Source organism: Marmota monax, unplaced genomic scaffold (genome assembly GCF_021218885.2).
Source record: "Marmota monax isolate L192 unplaced genomic scaffold, Marmota_monax_Labrador192_F-V1.1 WCK01_AAM20220418_F8-fsc00020, whole genome shotgun sequence".
Classification (NCBI taxonomy): domain Eukaryota; kingdom Metazoa; phylum Chordata; class Mammalia; order Rodentia; family Sciuridae; genus Marmota; species Marmota monax.
The window spans coordinates 17,425,171-17,440,354 of record NW_026692912.1 but is presented as its reverse complement, the minus strand read 5'-3'; the positions used below and the strand labels follow the sequence as shown (position 1 = coordinate 17,440,354).

Below are 15,184 nucleotides of genomic sequence, written 5' to 3'. Positions count from 1 at the left end.
GTACCTTTCTCCCCACATCCTCGCCAACACTTATTGTTGTTTATCTTCATAATAACTGCCATTCTGACTGGAGTGAAATGAAATCTTCATCATGTGGGATTAGGCCCTAAATTCCTTAATAAGACTCATATAGCACAAGAATTAAAACCAAGAATCAATAAATGGGATGGAATCAAACTAAAAAGTTTCTTCTCAGCAAAAGAAACAATCTGTGAGGTGAACAGACAGCCTATATCCTAGGAGCAAATTTTTTACCCCTCACACATCAGATAGAGCACTAATCTCTAGGATATACAAAGAACTCAAAAAGCTAAGCACCAAAAACACAAATAACCCAATCAACAAATCAGCCAAGGACCTGAACAGACACTTCCCACAAGAGGATATAGAATCAATCAACAAATATATGAAAAAAATGTTCATCATCTCTAGCAATTAGAGAAATGCAAATCAAAACCACTCTTAAGATTTCATCTCACTTGTCAAAGGAATTTAATGGAGGAAAGGTAAATGTTTCCAACAAACGGAAGTGGGGAAACTAGATATCTACATCAAAAATAACCTTGACCCCTTTTTTCAAATTATGCACAAGAATTAATTTGAGATAGATGGCAAGTCTAAACATCAAAGTTAAAACTATAAAGCTTCTAGAGGAAAATGTTCAGAGCAAAGCGAAATCCTTCTATATCATTGGTGGCAGACATCAAAATCACTTTGGAAGAAGGAGGCAAGAAAAAGATCAGCAGTTGCCAAGGACCGGGGTAGAGAGGGAGAATAGGTGGAGCACAGAGAATTTTTAGGGCAGTGAAAATACTGTGGATGAATTGTAACCGTGGATACATGTCATTATACATTTGTCTAAACTCAGAGAGTAGCACACCTAGGACGAGCCCCATGGTCGACTGTGGATTCTGGACAATGCAGCAGGTGTAGATTCATCAGTTGTAACAAAGGTATCACTGTGATGGAGGTGTCTGCGCTCAGGAGGCTACGCCTATGTGGGGGCAAAGGTGGATGAGCATCCTCTATACCATCCTCTCAGTTTGGCCTTGAACTTAATATTGCTCTTTAAAAAAATGAAATCACTTTGGAAATAGTTCTAGCAGTTTTGTATAAAGCTTAACACATGTCTATCTTCCTGATGACCCTGCAGTTTCACTCCTGGGTATTCGAAATAAAAATGAAAATCTACAAAAATTGTTTACATAAAATTGATTCTGACGAGCTCAAAACTGAAAACTGCTCATGTGTCCATCAATGAGAGAATGAAAAAACTATTATATATTCATAAAATATTTTTAGTAGTAAAAAGGAACAAACTACGAAGACATGAGTTTTTTTAAATTGAGTGAAAAAGCCATTGTACAAAAAAAGTACATCCTGTGTGATTCCATTTATGTGAAATCCTAGAGGAAAACTAATTGGTGGTTAAAAGGAGTAGAATGATGGTTTTACTAAAAGGGAGGTAGAAATGGGATTGACTGGAAGGGGTATAGAGAACTTTCCAGGATGCTGGCAGTGTTTCCTAGGTGTGTGCTTTGATCCAAATCCATGGAAAGGTGCACTTAAGATTTCTCCATTTCTTTTCATTTATATGTTTCCTTTTTCAAAAGGAAAAACAGAACTATAAACTAGTATTAAACTAGTACTAAACGCAAGCCTAGGGCTTCCTTTGAAGAACACAAAATAGAAGACAGTTTGATGGCTGGATATTAATATTGAAAAGGGAAGAATAACTGTCACTTTTTGAAGATGGGGGTAGAAAATCTAAAGGGAAAATAATGAAAAGTTGTTATAAATAAGAGAATTCAGTAAGGAGGCCGGATGTAAGGACCAACATGCAAAAATGAATAGCCTTCCTTGCCATTAGACTAACCAAGGAGAAAATTTCCCAAGGAAAAATCCCACTCAAAATTGTATAAAAAACAAAGTGTTCAGAAACTTAAGAAAAGTATAAGGCCTATATGAGGAAAAGTACTCTCTGTTACTAATATAAAGAACTTCTTTTAAAAGATATGGTAATATTTTCATAAATTCATGGCAAGAAACTGTTTTTAAAAGTGAAACGAAAAGATAGATATGGCAAAGCACAAATAAAATTTCTGCATTATGAAATGTAACACAAATAAAAGAAAGCCAATAGGAGAGATACGGGTAGCATATGTACCAGGTAAAAGATAACCAGTACATAACAAAGAACTACAGACCTATCAGCAACAACTCAACAGAGAAGTGCGGGGAAGATGAAGAGCAATTTAAAAAAAATAAATTAAACAATAAATGAGATTTTTCTGAACTATAAAATAGTGATATCCACTGATGGAAAGAATATGGAGAAAAAAAGATCTATGAAGTTATAAAATACTTTGGATTTCAATGTGGCATTATCGATTCACAGGTAGATGAATGGAATGAGTTGGCAGAACAAATCCTTCTTCAGTCATCTGAGCTGTAGAATCATGCATTGCCCCAAGTGTATGCACTTTGATTTTCATCCATGAAGGAGTAATTAAATAAATCATAATATAACCTTATCACAAAATGTTGGAGATCAGTTAAAAAGGTTGAGAGAGAACTCTGTAGCCTGGCATTGGGAAAATCTTCTAGGTAGATTAAATCAAATCTATAAATATGATATGATCACATTTAAATAAAAACAGAAATACATATCGTGACAGAAAGGACTAGTTATTTAGCCAGTATCTTTTTTTTCTTCATTACTAATAGAAGTAAAACATAGCTAGCTAAAAGACCATAGACCCCAGCCTCCCTTGCAGCTTGTGGTGGCTATATGTCTAAGTTCTAGTCAATAATATGTAAAAATGAGTTATTAGGACAGTCTCCTTGGGAGGTTCATCAAAAGGGAAGAACTGATGTGCTCTCTTTTTGTCATTGCGTCTTTTCTCCTTCCTTCTGTCTTGAATAAAGACGTGATGGCTGGAACTGTGGCACTCATCAGGGACCAAGAAGGAATAGAAGCCAACACTAAGGATGGCAGAGCAGAAACTTCAGAGGAGTCTGGGTCCCTGATAACTGTGGAGCTGCCATGTTGCCTATATTTAGACCCCGTGTTATAGACAATGTCATACACATGGGAAAGGAGGATGTCAAGGCCAAGGCAGAAGTCCAAGGTCTCAACTTGGTATTATAATCAGGGAGCCAGAATACTAGAAAAAGTGAGGCAGACACATGGTCATCTGATGGAAGACAATGGAGGAGAGTACTGGTAAGTGAAGCACAAATTCAAAGTTTCAGCAAGATACATGCCAGATGACCTTTTGAATATAAATAACTAGGATTTATGTGTGTGTGTGTGTCGGGGGTACTGGGGATTCAAGTCAGAGGTGTTCTAACAATGAGTTACATCCCAACTCCTTATTTTTATTTTTGAGACAGAGTCTCATCAAATTGCCCAGGCTGGACTCAAACTTGCACTCTTCCTGCCTCAGTCTACCAAGTCCCTGGGAGAATTAGGATTCTTGAAGGGATAGGTTGCTTTATCTGGTTAAGAATCAGCAAACATCCATGGCTTGCTCCTTTTCCACCTATGGCAGACATCATTAATCAATCTTGGAACAATTTCCTATCAAACTGTACAAGGTTTATAGTTCTCCCCAATAGAGTACTTTGGGTAGCCACTACCCATCAATTTCCAATTAGCATAATAGATGAGATTATTTGACTCCCTAGTTATTTACAATTTTTCCCTGTGGATGTCACCTGCGGGAGCTCATGGCTTCCCAGGATAAAAGGCTTCTCTCTGCAGGAGAGCATCATGGAGCACAGCAACCTCAGAGCTCTCCTTGGTGCTGAAAATCGGTCCCTGCCACTTTCCACCCAGCTGCCATTGTTCACATGGACCAAATTTCCCATAATTACCAGAGAGATACACCTTGTAGATAAACAGAACCCAGACTCTCCTAAGGGATGAGAAAAGATAGGTTTGGGATGTGAGGAATTCTGAAAGAGATGTGTTAGTATTTGTTATGAGGTTGGCTTTAGCAAGACAAGAGCCTAGACGATGTAGGAGCTGGTTTCAGAGAAGCTGTGGGTGAGCAACAGAACATTCTGCAAATCATGAGTGAACCTGAGAGGGAAACCCAAGGTTATCAGCCTATAGCACATCTTTAGGTTTGGGACAGTGTGAAGACAGAGTAGGTCACAGAGACAGAAAAAAATCAATCAAATTTGGGTACTAATCACATGGTTCTGTAAATTGAATATTTGTGTCCCTCCCATTCATATGTTGAGATTCTAACCCCAAATGTGATTGTATTAGAAAGTGGATGGAACCTTTGGTATATGATTAGATCTTGAGAGTAGAGCCCTCGTGAATGGAATTAGTTTTTCGTTGCTGTCATAAAATACCTGAGAAATTCAACTGAGAGGAGGAGAGATCACAGTTTGAATCACAATTTCAGAGGTTTTGGTCCATGGTTGGCTGGATCCATTGCTCAGGCCCTGAGGAGAGACCCATCTCATAGTGGAAAGGTGTGGCAGAGGAAAGCCGCTCATCTCATGACAGCCAGCCAACAGAGAGGGAAAGATCAAGGAAGACACCAGCAATCTATGTCCTCTGACACATGAGCCTTTGGGGACATTTCAAATCCAAACTATAAAAGGGCCCTTATAAAACAGACCCTGGAGGGCCCCTTCCCCCTTCTACCATGTAAGGAAACAGCAAGATGCAGGCCCCGGACCAGGAAGTGGGTCCTCACTCAAGGCTCAACCTGCTGGTGCCTTGATCTTGAACTTCCCAGCTCTGGAACTGTGAGAAACAAATTTCTGTTGGTTAAGCCACAGAGTCTTCAGGATTCTGTTAGGGTCCCCCAAACAGATAAAGACACATGGGCAGACTTTTGTTGGTTAAATTCTAGGGGACAGATTTTTGCTGGTTCATGGATATTTATTTCTTTATAGATACTTTTTTAAAATATATTTTTAGTTGTGAATGGACCTTTATTTATTTATATGCAATGCTGAGATTTGAACCCAGTGCCTCACACATGCTAGGCAAGCGCTGTAGCACTGAGCTACAGCCCCAGCCCCATAGGTACTTTTTAATAGCATATTTTTTTGTTATTTTAAATGTAGCTTATGGTCATTGTGGGAACACGGGGGCAAACAAATGTAGAAATGAGAGAGAGGGTTGAGCCCAGGTTCCAAACACCATCACTGATGCTGTGGGGGCGTATGTATTTCAGTCTTGTTTCCTTGAATATTGGCATAATTGAGATGATGCTGTTGGGGCTCAGAAAATGACACCCCCAAAGTGCTTTGACATATAAGTGCTTTGAACTGAAGGATATGAGGAGGGCTCAGAAGGAGCCTCAGGGGAGAGAAAAAAATTCTCTCTGACCCCCCTTAGTCCTCCTGTCTCCTGTCCCTCTTCCTTGCCCAAAATGAGTCACAGAAACCAGGATTCCTCTTCCCCAAGGTGGGTCACTGAAAATAGGACCCCTGTCCCCCAGAGCATGTTTTAAAAACTGTGCCTTCTCCCCTCTACCTAAAATCTCTCATTCCACAGGGCTCCTGCCCCATTCCCAGGAGGAAGGAATGCTCCAGAGAGGTCAAGAAGAATCTGCACAGAGGCGCCTTGGACTTTCCCGACCATCTGTAGAATCAGAGCCGCCCCGAGTGCGCTCACGCTGCCCTGCGGTTGTTCATTCTCAGACCTGCACGTGGAAACGGTTTCCCCAGGGTCTCTGAGCCTTCGTTTCTGAAGATCCCCATATCACATAAAACTTCCATCAAATAAATTGATGATACTTTTCTCTCGTTAACTTGTCTGGCGTCCTGGGACTGTTGGTCCGTGACTCTTATCATGATTGAGTGAAGAATCATAACTTTCTGTTATGATTCATGCTGATTTTCTTTTTTACTTAACATGATATTATTAGCATTTCCTAAGGTTAAAAATTATATATAAGAATGATTTGTGGGCTGGGGATGTGGCTCAAGCGGTAACGAGCTCACCTGGCATGCACGGGGCGCTGGGTTCGATCCTCAGCACCACATACAAACAAAGATGTTGTGTCCGCCGAAAACTAAAAAATAAATATTAAAAAATTCTCTCTCTCTCTCTCTTAAAAAAAAAGAGAATGATTTGTACTGGTTGCATGGTATAGCATTGAGTCTGGATGGACTCTAATCTATTAATCATTCTCTCGTTTTTTTGTTGTTGTTTTGTTTTTCTTTGATTCTTTATTTTTTAATGAAGATCACAGCCCTGGTATGTATTTGAACACACTTGTGTCAATATTTCTGCCTATTTTCTTAAGCTCCAAGAAATGGAATTATGGATTTAAAGGATCTAAACCTTTAAAGCTCCTGATACATGTTGTCCAGTCAATTTTTTTGGTACAGGAGATTGAACTCAGGGACACCCGACCACTGAGCCACATCCCCAGCCCTATTTTGTATTTTATTTAGAGACAGGGTCTCACTGAGTTGCTTAGCGCCTCACTTTTGCTGAGGCTGGCTTTGAACTCATGATCCCCCTGTCTCAGCCTCCCTAGCTGCTGGGATTGCAGGCGTGAGCCATGGCAGCCAGCATCGTCCAGTCACCTTTGAGAAAACTTGTGCCCATGTAACCTTTCCAGGCTCTTCATTCCAGGCTGATGCTATCAGGTAAGTCTAGGCTAACCTTTGTATCAGAAAAAGACAAGTGAACCCAAGATGAACAAGATGGACACTTATTTCTTTATAATTAAACAATCCGAAGGTAAGAAGTACCAGGTAGAGGAGGCAGCGCTCCTAGAAGACATTCTGGGGCTGGAGTTCTTGTCGCTTCTTCCGCCATTTCCTGTGGGATCGTCTCTAACCCTATGGTCAAAGGGCCTCCATGCCCTCATCTGGTTTCTTTCTGTAAGAAGGAGCAGGAAAAGGGGAGAAAGGACAGACAGTTTTGTTTGGGTGAATGAACTGAAGGCAGCCTCTCCTGCTCTGCTCTGCTCTGTGCTGTGCCTTGGGAGCTGAGCTCTGCAGCTTGCTTGCCCTGGGGCTTCTGGTTTAGCTCAGCCATTGGCTAAGAGGCCAGAGGGTGGAGGAAGAGATCCCTGTCCACTTCTCTGACTCTCTCTTTGCTGGGGATCGCCTGAGTCCCTTTATGGAAGGCGGCATCCCCTGTCTGACAACCCGCTCCACGTGGCTTTCTTGGGCTTGCACTTGCTCCCTTCTCTGGCCCCCTAGGGGTGCTGCGTCATCGCTGGCTGCCTCTCCTTGACCCTGCTGGCCGTGTCTCCTGACACCAACCCCTCAGAATTTGGCTAGACTACAGGTTAAGAGCAAGGTCTTCCCCAAGACTGCCCTCGCTTCGGACGCTAGCTTCAGCACACCGGCACCTCTGTCCAGATGGCTACAAATATGGGGATTTCCACTACTTCCTCAGATTTTCATTATTCTAGAACAACTCATAGAATCCAGGATAGGATAGCATTATATATATATGGTTCACAAGAAGCTACAATAAAAATCAAAGAAGGAGATGTGTCAGGGCAAGGTCTGGGAGGGTCTCAAACACTAACATCCCATCACATCAGAGTGTGACAACATGCATAGTAATGCCACTTAGGGAAGTTCACCTAAGTTTCAGTGTCCCATTTTTGATGGGGTTTCATTACATGGGCAAAATTGATTAGAGGATTGGCCGCGTGGTTGAACTCAAACTTCAGCCCTAAAGGTAGGGCTCATATCATGTGTCTCAAAGTCCCAATTCTCTAACTGCATGGTTGGACTTTCTGGTAGGGTCAGGCTCTGTCCTTAGTCATCTTAGTAACAAAACTGTCTAGAGGTCATGAGTCACCTCCTTTGCATGACAATCTTACGAGGTCTAAGGGGCCCATCGGAACAACAAAGATTCTCCTATCACCCAGCAAATCCCCAGGATTTGAAGATTCCCTCCCAGAACAAAGGCCAGGCCATTCTTCATTCCACGCTGCCCAGACCTTTCTAGACTGTCCCTTTATTTATTTATTTATTTTTTTAAATTTTTAAATTTTTTATTGTGGGTTGTTCAAAACATTACAAATTTCTTGACATATCATATTCCACACTTTGATTCAAGTGGGTTATGAACTCCCACCTTCACCCCATACACAGATTGCAGAATCACATCAGTTACACATCCATTGATTTACATATTGCCATACTAGTGTCTGTTGTGCTCCGCTGCCTTTCCCATCCTCCACCCTCCCCCCTCCCCACCTCTCCCCTCCCCTCCCCTCCTCTCTCTCTACCCCCTCCACTGTATAACCCTGAGGGTCTCCTTCCATTACCATGCAATTTCCCTTCTCTCTCCCTTTCCCTCCCACCTCTCATCCCTGTTAAATGTTAATCTTCTTCTCCTGCTCTTCTTCCCTACTCTGTTCTTAGTTACTCTCCTTATATCAAAGAAGACATTTGGCATTTGTTTTTTAGGGGTTGGCTAGCTTCACTTAGCATAATCTGCTCTAATGCCATCCATTTCCCTGTAAATTCTATGATTTTGTCATTTTTTAATGCAGAGTACTACTCCATTGTGTATAAATGCCACATTTTTTTATCCATTCGTCTATTGAAGGGCATCTAGGTTGGTTCCACAGTCTTGCTATTGTGAACTGTGCTGCTATGAACATCGATGTAGCAGTGTCCCTGTAGCATGCTCTTTTTAGGCCTTTAGGGAATAGACCAAGAAGGGGAATAGCTGGGTCAAATGGTGGCTCCACTCCCAGCTTTCCAAGAAATCTCCATACTGCTTTCCAAATTGGCTGCACCAATCTGCAGTCCCACCAGCAATGTACAAGTGTACCCTTTTCCCCACATCCTCCCCAGCACTTGTTGTTGTTTGACTTCCTAATGGCTGCCAATCTTACTGGAGTGAGATGGTATCTTAGGGTGGTTTTGATTTGCATTTCTCTGACAGCTAGAGATGTTGAGCATTTTTTCATGTACTTGTTGATTGACTGTATGTCCTCCTCTGAGAAGTGTCTGTTCAGGTCCTTGGCCCATTTGTTGATTGGGTTGTTTGTTCTCTTATTGTCTAATTTTTTGAGTTCTTTGTATACTCTGGATATTAGGGCTCTATCTGAAGTGTGAGGAGTAAAGATTTGTTCCCAGGGTGTAGGCTCCCTATTTACCTCTCTTATTGTTTCTTTTGCTGAGAAAAAACTTTTTAGTTTGAGTAAGTCCCATTTGTTGATTCTAGTTATTAACTTTTGTGCTATGGGTGTCCTATTGAGGAATTTGGAGCCCGACCCCACCGACTGTAGATCGTAGCCAACTTTTTCTTCTATCAGATGGCGCGTCTCTGATTTGATATCAAGCTCCTTGATCCATTTTGAATTCACTTTTGTGCATGGCGAGAGAAAGGGATTCAGTTTCATTTTGTTGCATATGGATTTCCAGTTTTCCCAGCACCATTTGTTGAAGATGCTATCCTTCCTCCATTGCATGCTTTTAGCCCCTTTATCAAATATAAGATAGTTGTAGTTTTGTGGAAAAAGCATTCGACAAAGTACAGCATCCCTTTATGTTCAAAACTCTAGAAAAACTAGGGATAACAGGAACATACCTCAATATTGTAAAAGCAATCTATGCTAAGCCTCAGGCTAGCATCATTCTGAATGGAGAAAAACTGAAGGCATTCCCTCTAAAATCTGGAACAAGACAGGGATGCCCTCTCTCTCCACTTCTCTTCAACATAGTTCTCGAAACACTGGCCAGAGCAATTAGACAGACGAAAGAAATTAAAGGCATCAAAATAGGAAAAGAAGAACTTAAATTATCACTATTTGCAGATGATATGATTCTATACCTAGCAGACCCAAAAGGCTCTACAAAGAAACTATTAGAGCTAATAAATGAATTCAGCAAAGTGGCAGGATATAAAATCAACACGCATAAATCAAAGGCATTCCTGTATATCAGCGACAAATCCTCTGAAATGGAAATGAGGACAACCACTCCATTCAAAATATCTTCAAAAAAAATAAAATACTTGGGAATCAACCTAACAAAAGAGGTGAAAGACTTATACAATGAAAACTACAGAACCCTAAAGAGAGAAATAGAAGAAGATCTTAGAAGATGGAAAAATATACCCTGTTCATGGATAGGCAGAACTAACATCATCAAAATGGCGATATTACCAAAAGTTCTCTATAGGTTTAATGCAATGCCAATCAAAATCCCAACGGCATTTCTTGTGGAAATAGAGAAAGCAATCATGAAATTCATATGGAAAAATAAAAGACCCAGAATAGCAAAAACAATGCTAAGCAAGAAGTGTGAATCAGGCGGTATAGCGATACCAGACTTCAAACTATACTACAGAGCAATAGTAACAAAAACAGCATGGTACTGGTACCAAAACAGGAGGGTGGACCAATGGTACAGAATAGAGGACACAGAAACCAATCCACAAAACTACAACTGTCCCTTTATTTAGTCCCTTCAACTTTCCTAATTTGAGGGTGCTACCTCCTTCCTGCTGTGACCGCAATTAGCACAAGTGGAACTAAAACCAAACACATCACTTCTGACACTTTCTGTAAATGAATTGAATCCTACTGCCACGCCCACTGCAAGGAACCTGGGCAATAGTGATTACCCAGTGTCTATGTGCCTCCCCAAACCTACAACTGTGGTAGAAAGAAAGATTGTATTTGAGGAATAAATAAGTTTTCTGCTTTGCTAGAGACTAACGTTTTTTAATCTTCGCTAGCTTGGTAGGTGAGCGATGGTGTTTGGTCATTTTGCTCTACACTTAGGTGTTTGGCTAACTAGGAAGCGTTGACCTCCTTCCATTCCATATTGGCCATTGGTCTTCATTTAACTATGAAAATTTTTTTCAGGTTTTTGTCCATTTTTCATTCACTTTCTAGAGTGATTTTGAGAAAATGATCTCTTTTTAGGATTAAAGATAACAACTCTTTTCTGTCAAAGCTACTTAAAAAAAGAAGTTTAAAAATGAATTGGACAAAAAAGTAAACATAAAATTCATTTTTAAAAAGACCAGCTTTGCTGGGGTCCTACTGAAGTCCCCTCTCCCCTGGCCACTTCCTCCAGGTGGATTTATAGGCGACATTCCTTTGTCTCCGTCCTCTGGGTTCAGGCTCCTGCCTGGTGATTTTATGTGCCATCATCGGGAACAGGTGAATTAAACATCCTGCTGTTCTCACATCCATGACAGGCCCTCTTTTCCAAGTTCAAATTCCCTGTTCCAGGGAGCAGGAGATGGGCACCTGATTCATAGCCTGTTTCTCAGGAAGGGAGGTTATCACGACTGTGGAGGTCCAGCAAGCAATGACCCCTTTGTGATAGCTCTGCCATCTGCCCACTTCTGGAGAGTTCTGGTGAACCAGTTGCCAAGCTGTGACTTCCCAGAATACGACCCTCCGTGTCTGAGTTTGCCTCCCCCCATCAGAACCTAAGACAGGGACTAAGGGCCCGGGAGTTTATCACTAGGTCATACCAGGAAACTGAGCACAGGAGGAACGAGATGGAGAAGGAGTGAAAGCCAAAACATGGTGTTATTGACCTGGCAGATGGGGTGCATCTTGCTGGGGACTCCTTCAGGAACTGTGTAGAACTGTAAGGAACTTGAAACTGTCTCTAACGAAAGGAGACAGAGAGACGTTTGTTACCGGCTCCCTCCTGCACATCCCGTTGGTTGAAAGTTGACCACAGCAGGACTGTTATTACCTCTCCTGGATGTTGCAGCTGCCTTGAAAAACCCCAATCGCCACCCCAACCGCAGGTGGGTCAAGCGGATGTGATGAGTGCCACAAATAGACTGGCGACACTGCCTTGTCTCCGTATGTAAATACTTCAAGCACATTCTAAGAAGAGCACACTGTTGTACATTGGGCCAAAGTACCCTGGAGCCTCAGAAGTCAGGGCGGTTGGGGGGGGGGGAGACGAGGAGCTGGTCTGCTCGTCTTGGGAAGGGGTCTCTAGATGGCGTAATGCCCATCAAACTCTGATCTGGGAAGGACAAGGAGCCTGGAACAACTTGACCATTTGTACGTTCGCCTGCAGCTAAGCCGAGTCCCCTGCTACAGGTCTGGAGGGCTGGGCAGTCCGACCTGCAGTGTGACCCCTGTGTTCCCAGCCCAGGGGTGTTGAGGGTGGGGAAGGAGGCAGTTCCATAAGAACAAGATGTGCCCAAGTGCACAAAGGTTCAGATAAGGCGTCTTGGCTTCGGGGTGTTTATTACAGCAATTTGAAAAGCTAAACTGGGCAGTTGAAAATCACAGTGCAAGCGATCACAGTGACTCCAGTTCATGGGAATTACAGAAGACAGGGGACACAGAAACCTGGGTGAGCAAGGCCTAGACGGGGAGAGGCTACAGGTCAAACAGCCAGCTCTTCTGCCCAGTGTGACAATGCCATCAGTGGTAAAGACAACTGCACCTGGAGCCCAGGTGCTTCCTCCCAGGCTTGCAGTCTGAGCACGAAGAGGCCTTTGGGATTAGATGATTCAGGTTCCACTCCCACAGGCCACCTGCAGGCTATGACCTTAAAAAATCCATCTGTTGGGAGGCCGAGGCAGGAGGATCACTAGTTCAAAGCCAACCTCAGCAACAGTGAGGTTGAGACCCTGTCTCTAAATAAAATACAAAATAGGGCTGGGGATGTGGCTCAGTGGTCAAGTGCCCCTGAGTTCAATCCCTGTACCCAAAAACAAACCAAAAGAAATCCACCTGGTCTCTGAGTCTCAGTTTCTTCATTGGCACAGTGGGGTTGTAGAGGAGGGGAGAGGAGGTCAAATGCTCACATGCTCAGCCAAGGTTAGCGGTCAGCCCACTGCAGCCTGCCCTTCCTGCCCCCTTCCCTCCCACCATACCCAACACGCAGGGTGCTCTTTCTTAAATGCCAACTTGATCCTTTAACTATTCCTGACTAAAACCTTCCACATGCCACATGTGGTTTCTTTGTCCCCTGTTAAACTATAAGCTCTTTGAAGCAGACCATATGCAAATGAGTCACATCCAAATTAAGCTTGGAAATCCTGAGTGGCCCTATGCCCAGGTCCCAAGTCCTCCTCGACTTCCTGTCTCCTTAGCGGGGGCAGAGAAGCACATGCCCCAAGAGGAAGGGTCAGCAGTGCCCCTCACTGGAGACTCCTTTTGGAGGCATCCACCTGGCTCAAAATGACCACTTCTCTCAGAACACCCAGATGTAGGCCCTCTACCCTGGACACAGCCGACTGGACCATGGGCAGTGGCCCAGATGGTCATGTGTCAGCACAGAATCACCTTCAAAAGACAATCATGAATCAGTAATTCTAAAAGAATTTCGGTCTTACCCTGAATTTCAAGAACATTAAAAGGTCAGAACTCAGAATGGCACTTCCCCAGCTCCTCTTTGTCCCCGAAGCCCTCACTCCTGCCTCCACCCAAGGACCCCCTTCTGCAGCTGTTTTCCTCATCGCCTTAGCCCCTCCCTGTCGCCCTTCCTTCCTCTCGGCTCCCACCTGTCTGTGCCACCCTTAATTCATCGCTTCTGGAGACCTGGGGACCAGGCTGGCAAATGGTGGGGCAGGGGGAAGAACTGTGCATGACACTGGCACGTGAATAAATACCCTGCCCGACACGTACACAGGGGACCCGGTACATCAGCTCCCAGCACTTTCTTCTGACACACGTCTCACGCATGATTTGCATATCATTACCATATTTATCCTCGGGTCTTGCAGCAAGCCGCAGACACCCACAGGAGCGCGCACACGAGCCCACACACCTGCGCACACGTGTCCACACGAATGTAGAGTCTCCAGCAACACACGCTGCGGGCCTGCTGGGAAGGCTTCATTAAAGACGGGAGAAAGGGGCCTGAGCCCACTGCTCCTTCCCCTGGGCGGCCCTCCACAGCCACCAACCTCCCTCCGGGACCCTTAGTATCACGGCCACCCCTGTCCCTCGCCCCCTCCCGCGCACTCACCCTTCCTGAACTGAGCTCTGCCACCAGGCTCTGCTGGGACCTTGTTATTTTTACAGCTTCAGGGAGCAAACTCTTGGAGAGAAGGGAAGCTTTGCAGGAGGCTGGCCCTGATGCCCTGAGCCACTGCCAGCCCAGCTCCTCAGGGACAAAGTCCCTGCTCCACTGGGATGGTGACACTGGTCAGCCACAACCAGCCCTGGGGTCTGCCAGAGGCACTGTCCCTGGCAGGCTGGTTCTGTGCTGCCGTCTGGGCTCTGCGTGGGGAAGGGTTCCCAAACCAGCAGCCAGAGGAAGGTGACTGCATCAGTGGGGAAGCAAGTGGGTCCCGGGATTCTCCCTGTCTAATTCCCCCTTTAGGGCAGGGAGCTCCAGAGCTCCATCTATTTGTGCAGATCAGAGGACTTGCCCCCCAGGGGCCTCCACAGGAGTCTGGGGGCAGAGGGAGAGGCTGGTTCTGTGGATCTTTGCAGGAGGAAAGGGGAGAGAGAGGCAGAGGGAGACTTGGGGGGGGGCAAAAGGACATAAGTAGAATGTGTCTTTTCATGCGTAGAGTCTCCTGTTGGATGCAAGGCCAGGGCAGGTCACCCCCCAGAGCCCCTTCCATCTTGAGATCTTGTTCCCACCCTGTGACACACCTGCCCATACATCTGGCTGCAGAGACCCAGTGTGACATCAGACATCCCTCCTTTCTCCTCCCCCATCCCCTCGCCGCCTCTCATGCCCACAACCAGCTTCCCGAGCCCCTAGGCCTCTGTCAGAAGCTATGGACAAGAATGGGCACTTCTGAGTCCTTGGCCATGCAAGGAGCCTCCCCAGGAAAGTCAGGGGCGCCTCTCCGGGCACAGGGCCAGGGAGCGTCCTCCAGGGCTCCCCAACAGACCATCCCCTCCCTGCGGCTGAGCAGGAATGTTGTAGATTTCGGTGCAAATAACTCATTATTTCGCTTTCCAACCAGAAAGCCCCACATGTGGAGTTAATTCCCCATCCTGACAGAGGGCAAGTGCGAGCCAAAACTGGGAGGTTCACTCAATACCCCCGGGCACCACTGTTTCCATCACAGGGTTAATTAGTCCCCAAGAGCTTTGAGCCAAGGGAGGTGGCCTTAGCTGGGGAGTCCAGAATTTGAATCAGCATCTGCCCACGACCGTAGGAGCTTCGCAAAAAGGGCTCTTCCCATCACTGGGCCTCAGTTTTCTCATCTGCAAAATGAGCAGGTGAGTTCATGTGAGCCCCAGGGACTTTTCCTGGCAGCTCAGAGTTT

General features: G+C 44.6%; 1 long non-coding RNA gene across 1 annotated transcript; it reads right to left on the bottom strand.

Moving 5' to 3' along the window:
- Window positions 1–6,683: 6,683 nt before the first annotated feature.
- On the bottom strand, window positions 6,684–14,026 carry LOC124097125 (uncharacterized). The gene is made up of 3 exons (XR_006853134.2): window positions 13,924–14,026; window positions 13,655–13,776; window positions 6,684–6,865 (listed from the first exon to the last, which is right to left on the bottom strand). It is a non-coding gene; the product is annotated as an uncharacterized LOC124097125 (long non-coding RNA).
- Between the last annotated feature and the right edge of the window lie 1,158 nt (window positions 14,027–15,184).